The sequence below is a fragment of the Cornus florida genome, unplaced genomic scaffold, assembly GCF_030987335.1.
Source record: "Cornus florida cultivar Cherokee Brave unplaced genomic scaffold, ASM3098733v1 CherokeeBrave_3.0.0_Hap2_Chr07, whole genome shotgun sequence".
In the NCBI taxonomy this organism is placed as follows: Eukaryota; Viridiplantae; Streptophyta; class Magnoliopsida; order Cornales; family Cornaceae; genus Cornus; species Cornus florida.
Genome location: NW_026775577.1, coordinates 58573757 through 58586700, shown reverse-complemented (window position 1 = coordinate 58586700; position 12944 = coordinate 58573757).

The window sequence follows — 12944 nt, the reverse complement described above, 5'->3', positions numbered from 1 at the left end:
CTATGTGGTAAGTGGAGTTCAGGCGCGCGGGAATAAGACAGCTCGCTGCAAGCACATTTTCGATCGATCCAAAATATCTTCGATCGATCCAACTTTTCTTTGATCGATCTCATTTTTCTCTAATCGATCTCATTTGGCAATTTTCAGCATTAGCCTCTTTTTTGCTCCAGATTAGCCTCATTTTGCTCCAGATTCTCACTAAGACTTAGTTTGACTTCAAAAAGGCCTTAAGAAGCCATTTTTAGCCCGTTTTAACTTTATTGACCTGAAAAGGGAAATAACACGAAATTAGACTAAAACGGGAAAAAAAGATAGAATAAGGTCTTAAAATACTCAAGCTTAAGGGGTTTAAATGCGCACTTTTCAACATTCATCACACCCCCAAACTTAAATATTGCTAGTCCTTAGCAATGAACTACAATGTAAAGGAATGAAATGAACAACTAAACAACTACGAACTAGAAAGCAATAAATGAATAACGTTACTCCTGTAGGGAACACGATTGCATTTAGCACATGCAACAAGCCTTTTAAACCCTTAGGTTACCCCTAGTGGACGAGTGAAGTCTCGTGAGGGTTTCCAGAAATGATACCCACTAACATTAAGCTCTTTCTCACTAAAGAGGCACTAATATTCCAAACAAGTATTGGGAGAAAACTGCATCAAGTATGTAATTTTTCAACCATTACCAAGCAATATCCCAAAATTTTAATACCAAGCAAGCAAGTATGATCTTCCACACATCAAGAAAATGATCATGCAAATCAAAATAACTCTAAAATCCTTTTTAAGTGAACCAGCATCAAATATGTTGCTATCTAAGTCAACTAAAGAAATAATTACATCCGGCCTCAAACTAGCACACAAATCTAGTACCGATCATTAAGACAAAAAATGGACCTTTTATTAAAGCTTTATTGTTTTAGGTGCGCATATTTTTTTCACTCGATTTCTTTATTTTTATTATTATTTTTTTATACTATCTTAGAGGATTAAAGATGGAAGCATGGTGTAATGTGTTGATTTATTAAGTTTTCTAGTGATCCATGAGGTCGAGCGTTAGGTTAATGACTCCCAAACCGGATGGCTTTAGGGCATTAGGTGTTTAAACACCCCTAAAGACTTACAAGTGGTCGTCGTCCTACCATAAGCTTAAGAGTGTGCATTAAGGCTAGTGCCAAGTTTTATATTTATAAAGCCACTACTAAATTTACTAAAAATATAGCTAGGGCGAGTAGGGATCGTTCCAAGGGATTGGAGTTGTACTTGAATGTGGAATCGCAACTAGGGCTAGTAGGTCGAATGATCAAACAATTGATTGGTTGGTTGTTTAAGCTAGAGAGCTACTAAATTAAATTAAGTAAGAATGCAATGCTAAAGAGAGTAAGTAAGAGAGAGAGATCTTGAGGTTTAGAGATCACCACCAAGCAATGCATTTCTATATCATTGACAAATGATTAATGAGGGCAATTAGGGTGTTGCAATATTGGATTGTGTGTATTTAGTTGATTTAACAAGCAAGGATGACTAGTTAAGCATGTATTGTCTAAACATCATGTGAAAGGCACAATATATCTAAGCTATGAAGCATATATTGTCTAAACAACATGTGAAAGGTACAATAAATCAAAACAAGTTATTAATCCTTTCATTAAGCTCACAATCCAAATACAACACAAGGATAGAGACATATGCTAATTGCATTCACAGGCTTGGATCATTAAACAACAAGCATAGATTGTCCTCCCATTTAACACTACACTACAACTACACTACATCTACACTACTAGCATGAAAATAAACTAGGGGAGAGGCACAATCCATCAAGAGGTAAGCATGAACCATCAAGAGAATCACAAAAGCATTCCTTTAAGCAGTATGTTTTGACAACCTCTAAATCTATGGCATCAATACACATAGACATGCATCAGTAACACAAAATCTAGAGACAAAAACATGAACATCAATTCTAGCATACATAGACATATGGATAGAATGAGATGATCAATTAAAAGCATTAAACCACATAAATCATTGAATAAACAAGATCTATATATATCAAAGTGTCAAAACATCAATTACAACACTAAAACCTCAATAATACATAAGATTAAGATATAGAAAGCATACTTGGTGTAATACCCCCACTTTAAAAAGGGATAAAATTGGAATTTAAGTGTTATTTTATGCGCATTTTTTTTATTTTATTTATTAATTTTATGATTAAGTGCTTATGTGGCAAATTGTTTATTTGTGTGTATTAATTGATTTATTTGTTAATTATTTATTGCGTTTATTATTTTGGTTTAATTGCCTTAGTTGAATTATTTAACATTATTTGCATTAATTGACTTAATTGGATAATTTGATTTAATTGATTTATTATTGTTTTATTAAATGGAATTTAATTGTAGGTTTTTGTTATGGGCCAACTCGGATTAAGTTTAGGGCCCTATCTCAATGTGACAAGGATTAGGGTTTTAGTATTTAGTTTATAAATACACCATTATGCGTTAAGCTAGGGTTTTACGATATATCACATAGCATATACATGTAGAGGGTTCTGCAAAACATAGAGAGATACAGAGTAAGGTTTGAGAGAACAGAGCAAATTGTGAGTTCTCGACTGAGGTTTCAAGGCCAAACCTAGGAGAAGGAAAGGGCAGAGGTAATAGGAGGCTAGACAGTGTTGCAGTGGTCACCGGAAAGTCTAGGAGGAATACGACGTTGAAAGGTTTCAAATCGGAACCGAAAGGCAAGTTCTATCTTCCTCTTTCCCTTTGGGCCGTGTTCTGTGCACCTAGATAATCTTTAGGGTTTAACTAATCAGTAATTGGAACTTACGTGTTTATATATATATTTCATTGATGATATGTTTGCCTTAAAACAAATCTGTTACAAAGCATGTAACACTGGTTCCAGTTTTCTGCCTTTTAAGCATGTTGTAACTTTAATTTTTGTAGTTAATTTAAACTACTGTAAACAAAGTATAAGAATGCTACTGGGGTATATAAAACTCATAGGGATGCTATTATTCTATTTTAATTACTTGTTGCAATCCGTTCTGTTTCAATTTGCACATAGTTCCAGTGTTCATACTAACAGCATGTTAAGTTGGGTAGCAAACTTAAGCTTTGTAATTGATTTAAATTGCTATAATCAAACCCTGGGGATGCTATTAGGAGGGTATTAGATCCTTAAGATCAGTTTAAGAAACCAACAGAGGGGTAGGAATTGATCGGAGAAGGAGCAGATTGACGGAAACGGAGCTGAGATGAACTGGAGGCTCTCAAGAGGGAGAGAGCCGGCTCTAGAAAGTCAAGAGCCGGCTCCCCTTCAGCAAGAGCCAGCTCCTAGGGAATTGGAGCCGGCTCCAATAGGGGAAGAGCCAGCTCTTCCATTCCAAGAGCCGGCTCCAATTTGTTTTACGTCCAGAAAGTGTTTTCTAGGGCTCTGTTTGGTGTTTTGAGCACTGTTTGAGCTTCTGAGTGATTCTAATGAACTGTAGGGACTTAACAGAGGATCTAAGTAGTTAATTCTAAGTGTTATTAAACTTATTGTTGCATAGTTTAAGTCTCCAAGACAAAGGGTGTAGCAGTGTAAAAATATACAACGGTGTATGCTACTAACAGAAGAAAGGAACTAAATGGCTTGATTAAATTTTAGAAATTTAATGAGACTTCACGGAGGGATTAAATAGTTAATTTTTGGGTGTTATTAAGATCCTAAATTGATTTAAGGTTAATTCTAAATTAACGGATCAAACTGTATAACACTTATGTACATTGTATACGGTTAGTGGATAGATGAAGTTTTAAATACTTAAGCTTATTTTTAGGCATTCCAGTGGGATTTAATATATTTATAAAATGGTTTTAAATATATTATAGGGTCATTGATGTGTTAGATGTGATCTATGCAGGCTCTGGATGTTAGTGGTTGAATTATGAAATCATTCCTTACAACTATATGGTTTAAATGCTTGGATTTAATTGCAAATACTTGGATATTGGTTTTGGATTATAAATCGCTAAACGATTATATATATATGTGGAATTTTAATTGCTAAATTAATTGATTCTGTCAATTACATGGTTGTGGAGGATGGTATGAACTGGTATGGGACGGTGTCATACTAGGGATGGTTTAGCTCAAAACACATAAACCTAACCTATTTGATTTAAGGGAAGGATTGTAAAATATTGAATCCTAAACCTTGTTTAGTCAGATCGACTGATTAAGTTGAAAGATTATCTGGATTAATTGTGTTTGTGTGTAGTCGGATCGACTGATTAAGTTGAATGACTACCTGGATTAAATGTTGGTTGTGTTTAAGTCAGATCAACTGATTAAGTTGAATGACTAAACTGGATCAAAATTCTTATGTCAATTCAATAAACAATAAAATGGCATACCTTGGGTTAGACGGACTTTATATATATGTTATGGCACCACGATAAGGGCATGAGTCTCAGAGTCGTTGGTTATGGAGCGTATATGCATTGGGATGCATAGCTGGATATGATGGTTGAGGTGTACCCTGTTAGGTCTAGGTATTCATGCCCACCTTTGGGTGTGTTTTTGCATGTTGCCTTCTACTCAGGTTGAGACCCCATTATAGTCCAGTGAAGGTCCTCTAGTGTGGATATATTTATGTATGGACTAGATAGATATTGTGAGGTATTTAGATGTATCTGCGTATCGGGTCACTGTATAAATTGCATTTAGATTAGAACTTGTTCGTGGGCCTGACCCATTCTTATTTTTTAGGTATCGGACGGTTCCAGTCTTAGGCTTGATCGTGTTGTGCAGGGATTATCATTCATTCCACCGACGACGTAGGATGTCCTTTCATATTTTAGTATTTGGTTTTATGTCAGTTGTTTACGTTTCAGTTGAGATTTTTATTTAGGGGTCCACTAGATGGATTCTCAAGTTGTATATGGAGGATCAGTTGTATCATAAAGGTTGTTTATTAATGAAATTTTATTTCGGGATTTCATTCAATGGATTATCATTTTAGTTTTCTATTCAGTACATTTTATTTATTCTTATTTACTTTAAAATTGTACTCTGTGTTCGTTAATTACTAATTTGTATGATATCCTCGGGTAATTGGGCGTGGGCCTAGCCAACCTGCATCCGGAAATCCGGGGGTATTACAGTTGGTATCAGAGCACTCCAGGTTCTAGTGTCCTTAGGAGTGTTTTCGTTATAAGTCTTCCGCGTTGCGTCTCTTAAAACTTAGAGCCATATTAGGATTGGTTGTACTCTACTTACGGTTCGTTAGGAGGAATGGATGTCTATTATATTCCATAGTTATGGCATGGTTGACACTAGGATAAGGATGGGGTCCACGACGAAAGCAATAGGGACCTAACGGAGTAAAGGAGTATGTTGTCGAGTTCTTTGCAAGAAACAGAACTTAGGATCGAAGGTTTAGTTCTAAGATTAGCATTGCTTAAAAAGTGTACGCCAAGGAAGGATTAAGGTGTAGGTGGTAGGTCACCGTTTATTGGGACTAACACAATTTCAGTTGTGTTCAAAGAGGAGAGAAGCGAAGAGTAGGATTCTGAAGAGGATCCTAAGGTAGGAGATTTCGGCGTATCCTAGAAAAGGGATACTGAAATTTGAGGATGACAAATCGAACAATTGTGTTTTCATTCACCAGTAGTATAGTGAATGATACTGGTAAAGTTGGTGTGAACCAATCTACATATGGATGAATTTTTATATCATGTCTTAAGGAGTTAATTGAAGAGTACTCTTTAGGAGTTTGGGAATCGGATGGAGATCTTGTCAGAACAAAGACGTGATTTATATCACATTCTAGAGCGTATGGGAATTAGGTTGTAACGTGCTAAGTTGCTTTATAAAGCCACGATAGGCGGTTTGTGTATTTGGTGGATGAGGGTTAAGCCATTGGATATTTGCTTAAGCAAACGATTGTGCAGTTAAGCTACGGTTAATGAATCAGTTTCAGGGTTGGATAATTACCAACAAAACTACGGAACGAACTTTTGTGAACTTGAGTTCAAAGGAGGTTTCTTCTTTGGAATGAAGGATATCTTAAAAAGGATTATATTTTGGTTGTTTTATGTGTTGTGTATATCTACGTGTTTCATTTCTGTTATTATGTGTGTCATTTTGATTGTTATGTGTTTCGATTTTGATATTACGTGTTCATTTTTGTTAATTAATCCGGATTAGGAGTATGGATTGGTCGGGGACACAAGTATGTGCTCACTTTTGGATTTCGCATTAGTTCTACATGGCACTTACAATGGAGGAGATACTTGGGATAGGTATCCTAGGTTTTTATGGGAAGTTGTAAGTGTTTTTTTTTTTCACTTCTCATATTGTTGGCACAGGGAGGATAGTACGATAACGTAAAAGGTTTTGTATTTTATATGGTGCAGACTTCTTACCTGTTGGTTTGACATGGAAGCGGGGGGGTTATACAATTAGACCCTAACTTCATTTAAGGATACGTTAGAGAGATATACTCTTCTTTGTAGTGGATTACGCGCAGTTTAGAGGCGGTAATAGGATATGGTAACTAATTCCATTCATACACTAACGATTTTCCTGTTAAGGAACAGTTAATTGGGTTGTCTTCCATATCGGAAGCAAGAAGCGTGATTAAGGAAGGTCAGTTTTTATGTCTTAATTAGATTGATTTTTTTTTTTTTGGATGGTGTTTCTCCGTTTAAACGGTAACCTATCGATTTGTGTTTTCAAACATTGGGATGGGATGCATAGAAGTTTTACATATCTATGTTATGGAACTTGTAGGAATATGGACCTCTACCCTATATCAAAATTTGGGTACGGATGAGTAGTTGTTAAATACAACTTATATGTTGGATAATTTTTGTGTGTCCTGTATATCGGACATATATATTTTTCTTTACGGATTTGGAAATCAGTGGAGCCCTTACACGGAGGCAGAATCCACAACGGAATGAAGTAAAAGTTTAATCAAACTAATTCAGAGTTTTGTGAATTCCGAGGACGGAATTCCTTTTGCTAGGGGGGAAGAGTGTAATACCCCTACTTTAAAAAGGGATAAAATTGGAATTTAAGTGTTATTTTATGCGCATTTTTTTATTTTATTTTATGATTAAGTGCTTATGTGGCAAATTGTTTATTTGTGTGTATTAATTGATTTATTTGTTAATTATTTATTGCGTTTATTATTTTGGTTTAATTGCCTTAGTTGAATTATTTAACATTATTTGCATTAATTGACTTAATTGGATAATTTGATTTAGTTGATTTATTATTGTTTTATTAAATGGAATTTAATTGTAGGTTTTTGTTATGGGCCAACTCGGATTAAGTTTAGGGCTCTATCTCAATGTGACAAGGATTAGGGTTTTAGTATTTAGTTTATAAATACACCATTATGCGTTAAGCTAGGGTTTTACGATATATCACATAGCATATACATGTAGAGGGTTCTGCAAAACATAGAGAGATACAGAGTAAGGTTTGAGAGAACAGAGCAAATTGTGAGTTCTCGACTGAGGTTTCAAGGCCAAACCTAGGAGAAGGAAAGGGCAGAGGTAATAGGAGGCTAGACAGTGTTGCAGTGGTCACCGGAAAGTCTAGGAGGAATACGACGTTGAAAGGTTTCAAATCGGAACCGAAAGGCAAGTTCTATCTTCCTCTTTCCCTTTGGGCCGTGTTCTGTGGACCTAGATAATCTTTAGGGTTTAACTAATCAGTAATTGGAACTTACGTGTTTATATATATATTTCATTGATGATATGTTTGCCTTAAAACAAATCTGTTACAAAGCATGTAACACTGGTTCCAGTTTTCTGCCTTTTAAGCATGTTGTAACTTTAATTTTTGTAGTTAATTTAAACTACTGTAAACAAAGTATAAGAATGCTACTGGGGTATATAAAACTCATAGGGATGCTATTATTCTATTTTAATTACTTGTTGCAATCCGTTCTGTTTCAATTTGCACATAGTTCCAGTGTTCATACTAACAGCATGTTAAGTTGGGTAGCAAACTTAAGCTTTGTAATTGATTTAAATTGCTATAATCAAACCCTGGGGATGCTATTAGGAGGGTATTAGATCCTTAAGATCAGTTTAAGAAACCAACAGAGGGGTAGGAATTGATCGGAGAAGGAGCAGATTGACGGAAACGGAGCTGAGATGAACTGGAGGCTCTCAAGAGGGAGAGAGCCGGCTCTAGAAAGTCAAGAGCCGGCTCCCCTTCAGCAAGAGCCAGCTCCTAGGGAATTAGAGCCGGCTCCAATAGGGGAAGAGACAGCTCTTCCATTCCAAGAGCCGGCTCCAATTTGTTTTACGTCCAGAAAGTGTTTTCTAGGGCTCTGTTTGGTGTTTTGAGCACTGTTTGAGCTTCTGAGTGATTCTAATGAACTGTAGGGACTTAACAGAGGATCTAAGTAGTTAATTCTAAGTGTTATTAAACTTATTATTGCATAGTTTAAGTCTCCAAGACAAAGGGTGTAGCAGTGTAAAAATATACAACGGTGTATGCTACTAACAGAAGAAAGGAACTAAATGGCTTGATTAAATTTTAGAAATTTAATGAGACTTCACGGAGGGATTAAATAGTTAATTTTTGGGTGTTATTAAGATCCTAAATTGATTTAAGGTTAATTCTAAATTAACGGATCAAACTGTATAACACTTATGTACATTGTATACGGTTAGTGGATAGATGAAGTTTTAAATACTTAAGCTTATTTTTAGGCATTCCAGTGGGATTTAATATATTTATAAAATGGTTTTAAATATATTATAGGGTCATTGATGTGTTAGATGTGATCTATGCAGGCTCTGGATGTTAGTGGTTGAATTATGAAATCATTCCTTACAACTATATGGTTTAAATGCTTGGATTTAATTGCAAATACTTGGATATTGGTTTTGGATTATAAATCGCTAAACGATTATATATATATGTGGAATTTTAATTGCTGAATTAATAGATTCTATCAATTACATGATTGTGGAGGATGGTATGAACCGGTATGGGACGGTGTCATACTAGGGATGGTTTAGCTCAAAACGCATAAACCTAACTTATTGGATTTAAGGGAAGGATTGTAAAATATTGAATCCTAAACCTTGTTTAGTCAGATCGACTGATTAAGTTGAAAGACTATCTGGATTAATTGTGTTTGTGTGTAGTTGGATCGACTGATTAAGTTGAATGACTACCTGGATTAAATGTTGGTTGTGTTTAAGTCAGATCGACTGATTAAGTTGAATGACTAAACTGGATTAAAATTCTTATGTCAATTCAATAAACAATAAAATGACATACCTTGGGTTAGACGGACTTTATATATATGTTATGGCACCACGATAAGGGCATGAGTCTCAGAGTCGTTGGTTAGGGAGCGTATATGCATTGGGATGCATAGCTGGATATGATGGTTGAGGTGTACCCTGTTAGGTCTAGGTATTCATGCCCACCTTTGGGTGCGTTTTTGCATGTTGCCTTCTACTCAGGTTGAGACCCCATTATAGTCCAGTGAAGGTCCTCTAGTGTGGATATATTTATGTATGGACTAGATAGATATTGTGAGGTATTTAGGTGTATCTGCGTATCGGGTCACTGTATGGATTGCATTTAGATTAGAACTTGTTCGTGGGCCTGACCCACTCTTATTTTTCAGGTATCGGACTGTTCCAGTCTTAGGCTTGATCGTGCTGTGCAGGGATTATCATTCATTCCACCGACGACGTAGGATGTCCTTCCATATTTTAGTATTTGGTTTTATGTCAGTTGTTTACGTTTCAGTTGAGATTTTTATTTAGGGGTCCACTAGATGGATTCCCGAGTTGTATATGGAGGATCAGTTGTATCATAAAGGTTGTTTATTAATGAAATTTTATTTCGGGATTTCATTCAATGGATTATCATTTTAGTTTTCTATTCAGCACATTTTATTTATTCTTATTTACTTTAAAATTGTACTCTGTGTTCGTTAATTGCTAATTTGTTTGATATCCTCGGGTAATCGGGCGTGGGCCTGGCCAACCCGCATCCGGAAATCCGGGGGTATTACACTTGGGGCTAACTCTAGCTCCAAGAGGATGTCTAGCCACTCATGGTATGGATGCTCCAACCCTCAAGGGCTAACTCCACGGAAGAGGTTTGCTCCTTGTTGATGAAGATCTCCAATGGTGTCTCTAGCCTCCTCCTCCTCTAAACTTCTTCTTTAAGAGATGATATAAAAAATAATGTTGGCTCCATTTGAAAAAGCAATCCTTATCCTTATATAAGTAGGTCAAAATGACACCCAAAATGAGCTGGGGTCGTGCACACAATATTCCCTAACGATTGGATAAAGGACAACTTTCAATGGGATGGAATTTTAACTTTTTCATATTGGAGGAAGTGAGATCGATCGAAAGTAAGTGAGATCGATCGAGCTTAGGCTGGATCGATCCAACTGGCTGAGCTTTTTGGAAAAAGACAAATCTGAGATATTTATGGGAGGTATTTATGGGAAAAGGACAAAAGTGGTTGGTGGGTGGTATAGCCGTGGATAGGATCAATCATTTGGATAAGGACAAAGGTGTTCGATCGATCGAAGAATGATGTTGGATCGATCGAACCTTTGGACTTAAGTGCTTTGGGTCAAGGCTTGGATCTATCATGAAGTGCTGAGATCGATTAATGTTCGATCAATCGAACCTTGGACTTGGATCGATTGAACTTGCTGCTTTGCTTCATTTTGCTTCTTTCTTTCTCCACTTTGCTCATTTCTTTGTTTAATCTCAGAATTGTTTCAACTTAAGCTCTTATTTGGCTGAGTTAGGTAATTTTCGGGATAAGTGTGTGAAAATAGAAATAATATGAAATCAATCTAAAACGGTAAAGTAAAATAGATAAATGTAGTAGAATGCCTAAGCTTAAGGGGTTTAAATATGCACTTTTCAGTGCTCATCACACCTCCAAACTTAAATATTGCTAGTCCCTAGCAATGAACTAGAAAGTAAAGGAATGAAATGAACAACTATACAACTATAAATTAGAAAACAATAAATGGATAACGCCACTTTCGTAGGGAACACGATTGCATTTAGCATATGCAACAAGCCTTTTAAACCCCTAGATTACCCCTAGTGGACGAGTGAAGTCTCATGAGGGTTTCCAGAAATGGTACCCACAAACATTAAGCTCATTCTTTTCAAAAGAGGTACCAATATTGCAAACAAGCATTGGGAGAAAACTACCTCAAGTATGTAATTTTTCAACCCTTGCCAAACAATCTCTCAAAATTTCAATATCAGGCAAGCAAGTATGGTCCTCCACACATCAAGAAAGTGATCATGCAAATCAAAACAACTCTAGAATTCTTTTGAGTGGACCGGCATCAATGTGTTGCTATTTAAGCCAACTAAAGAATAAATCACATCCTTACCCTCAAACTAGCATACAAATCTAGTACCGATCATCAAGACAAAAAGTGGACCTTTTATTAAAGCTTTATTGTTCTAGGTGCTCTTATTCTTTTCACTCATCCTTTTTTTTTTAAGGATCAAAGATGGAAGCATAGTGCAATGTATTGATCTATTAAGCTTTCTAGCGATTCATGAGATCGAGAGTTAGGTCAATGACTCCCAAACCAGATGGCTTTAGGGCACTAGGTATTCAAACACCCCTACGGACTTACAAGCTCAAATCAACTAGGCTACAAATTAGGACAACAACTATCTAATCATTTCCCATTTCTCACCATTTGGAAGAAGTCCTCACTTTTTATTGCTTTTGCAACTTTTTTTTTTTTTTTTAATTATTAACCTAGAGTTTGGACCCTCCACCTTTCGGCGTGAGAAATTCAGTGCTTGATGAGGCTAGAATCCTGGCTATTTAGTGAAAAGGGGTTGTTATCCACCTTTATTAAGAATGAAAGCTTTCAATGCACTACTAGCTCAATTGGGATATAACCAATTCAATAATCAACAAAGCATGTACCCCACAAATGAATGCTAGTGTGCGCCTGTGCTAGTGTAGAAAATTAGAGTGAAGCTCAAAACAATCACAAAATCAAGATGATGTAGACCACAAGTGCAAGCAAGATATCAATCTTTCGAAAAAGTTACTCCTAAATGGCATTCATAAGGCATACAAGGAGTATTGGATTCTCAAGTCAAGCAATTTTTTAAATTTTAAGCAATATAGTCCTCAGAAGATCAAAATCATAGCTAGGTATGGACCAATCATAGAAATATCCCTCAAATACACGAGCCATGCTAAAAATTTGAATTTAAAACTATCACTATAGGGCACTATTCCCCCCAAACTTAAATTGCACAATGTCCTCAATGTGCAAAGAGAATAAAGGAAAGAGTATACCAGTGCAACTAAGCAAGAATGATCGGGACTGAAGTATCCGAAGTGGGTGACATGGCCCCCCCAAACTTGGGATGAACTGTGGTCCTGAAAATTGGCACTTGGATAAACTTATTAGATAACAAAATGGGATAATCAGTGCATAGTGAACATGCAAGTGTAAATGGGATAAACAGATAATGAAATGAGAGAGGTATAAGGGTGGTCCTGAAAATTAGGTAGCACTCTCTCACTGAAGTCACTGTGATGCACCTGATGGAGTCAAACATACAGATATGAGAATATAATCAGATGACATCCATAACAAAAATAGATATATAAAATAGAGTAAGTGCAGGTACAATAAAAATATCAAAGCCGACAGACCGGCTGTAAAAATAATACAGTGACAATAATAAAGTATCAAAAGGAGAGAGGGATCATAAGATAGAAAAGAGTGGGAGCTCAAGAAGATGAGGTAGGACGGGCAGGTCTGGCTCCGCGGATGTCTCTAGATAAATCTCTGAACATGGTCGTGACATCCGTGCGGAAGGTAGCGAACTCCGCTCTGTGGCCGTGAGGTCAGCTCTGATGGTAACAACAGTGT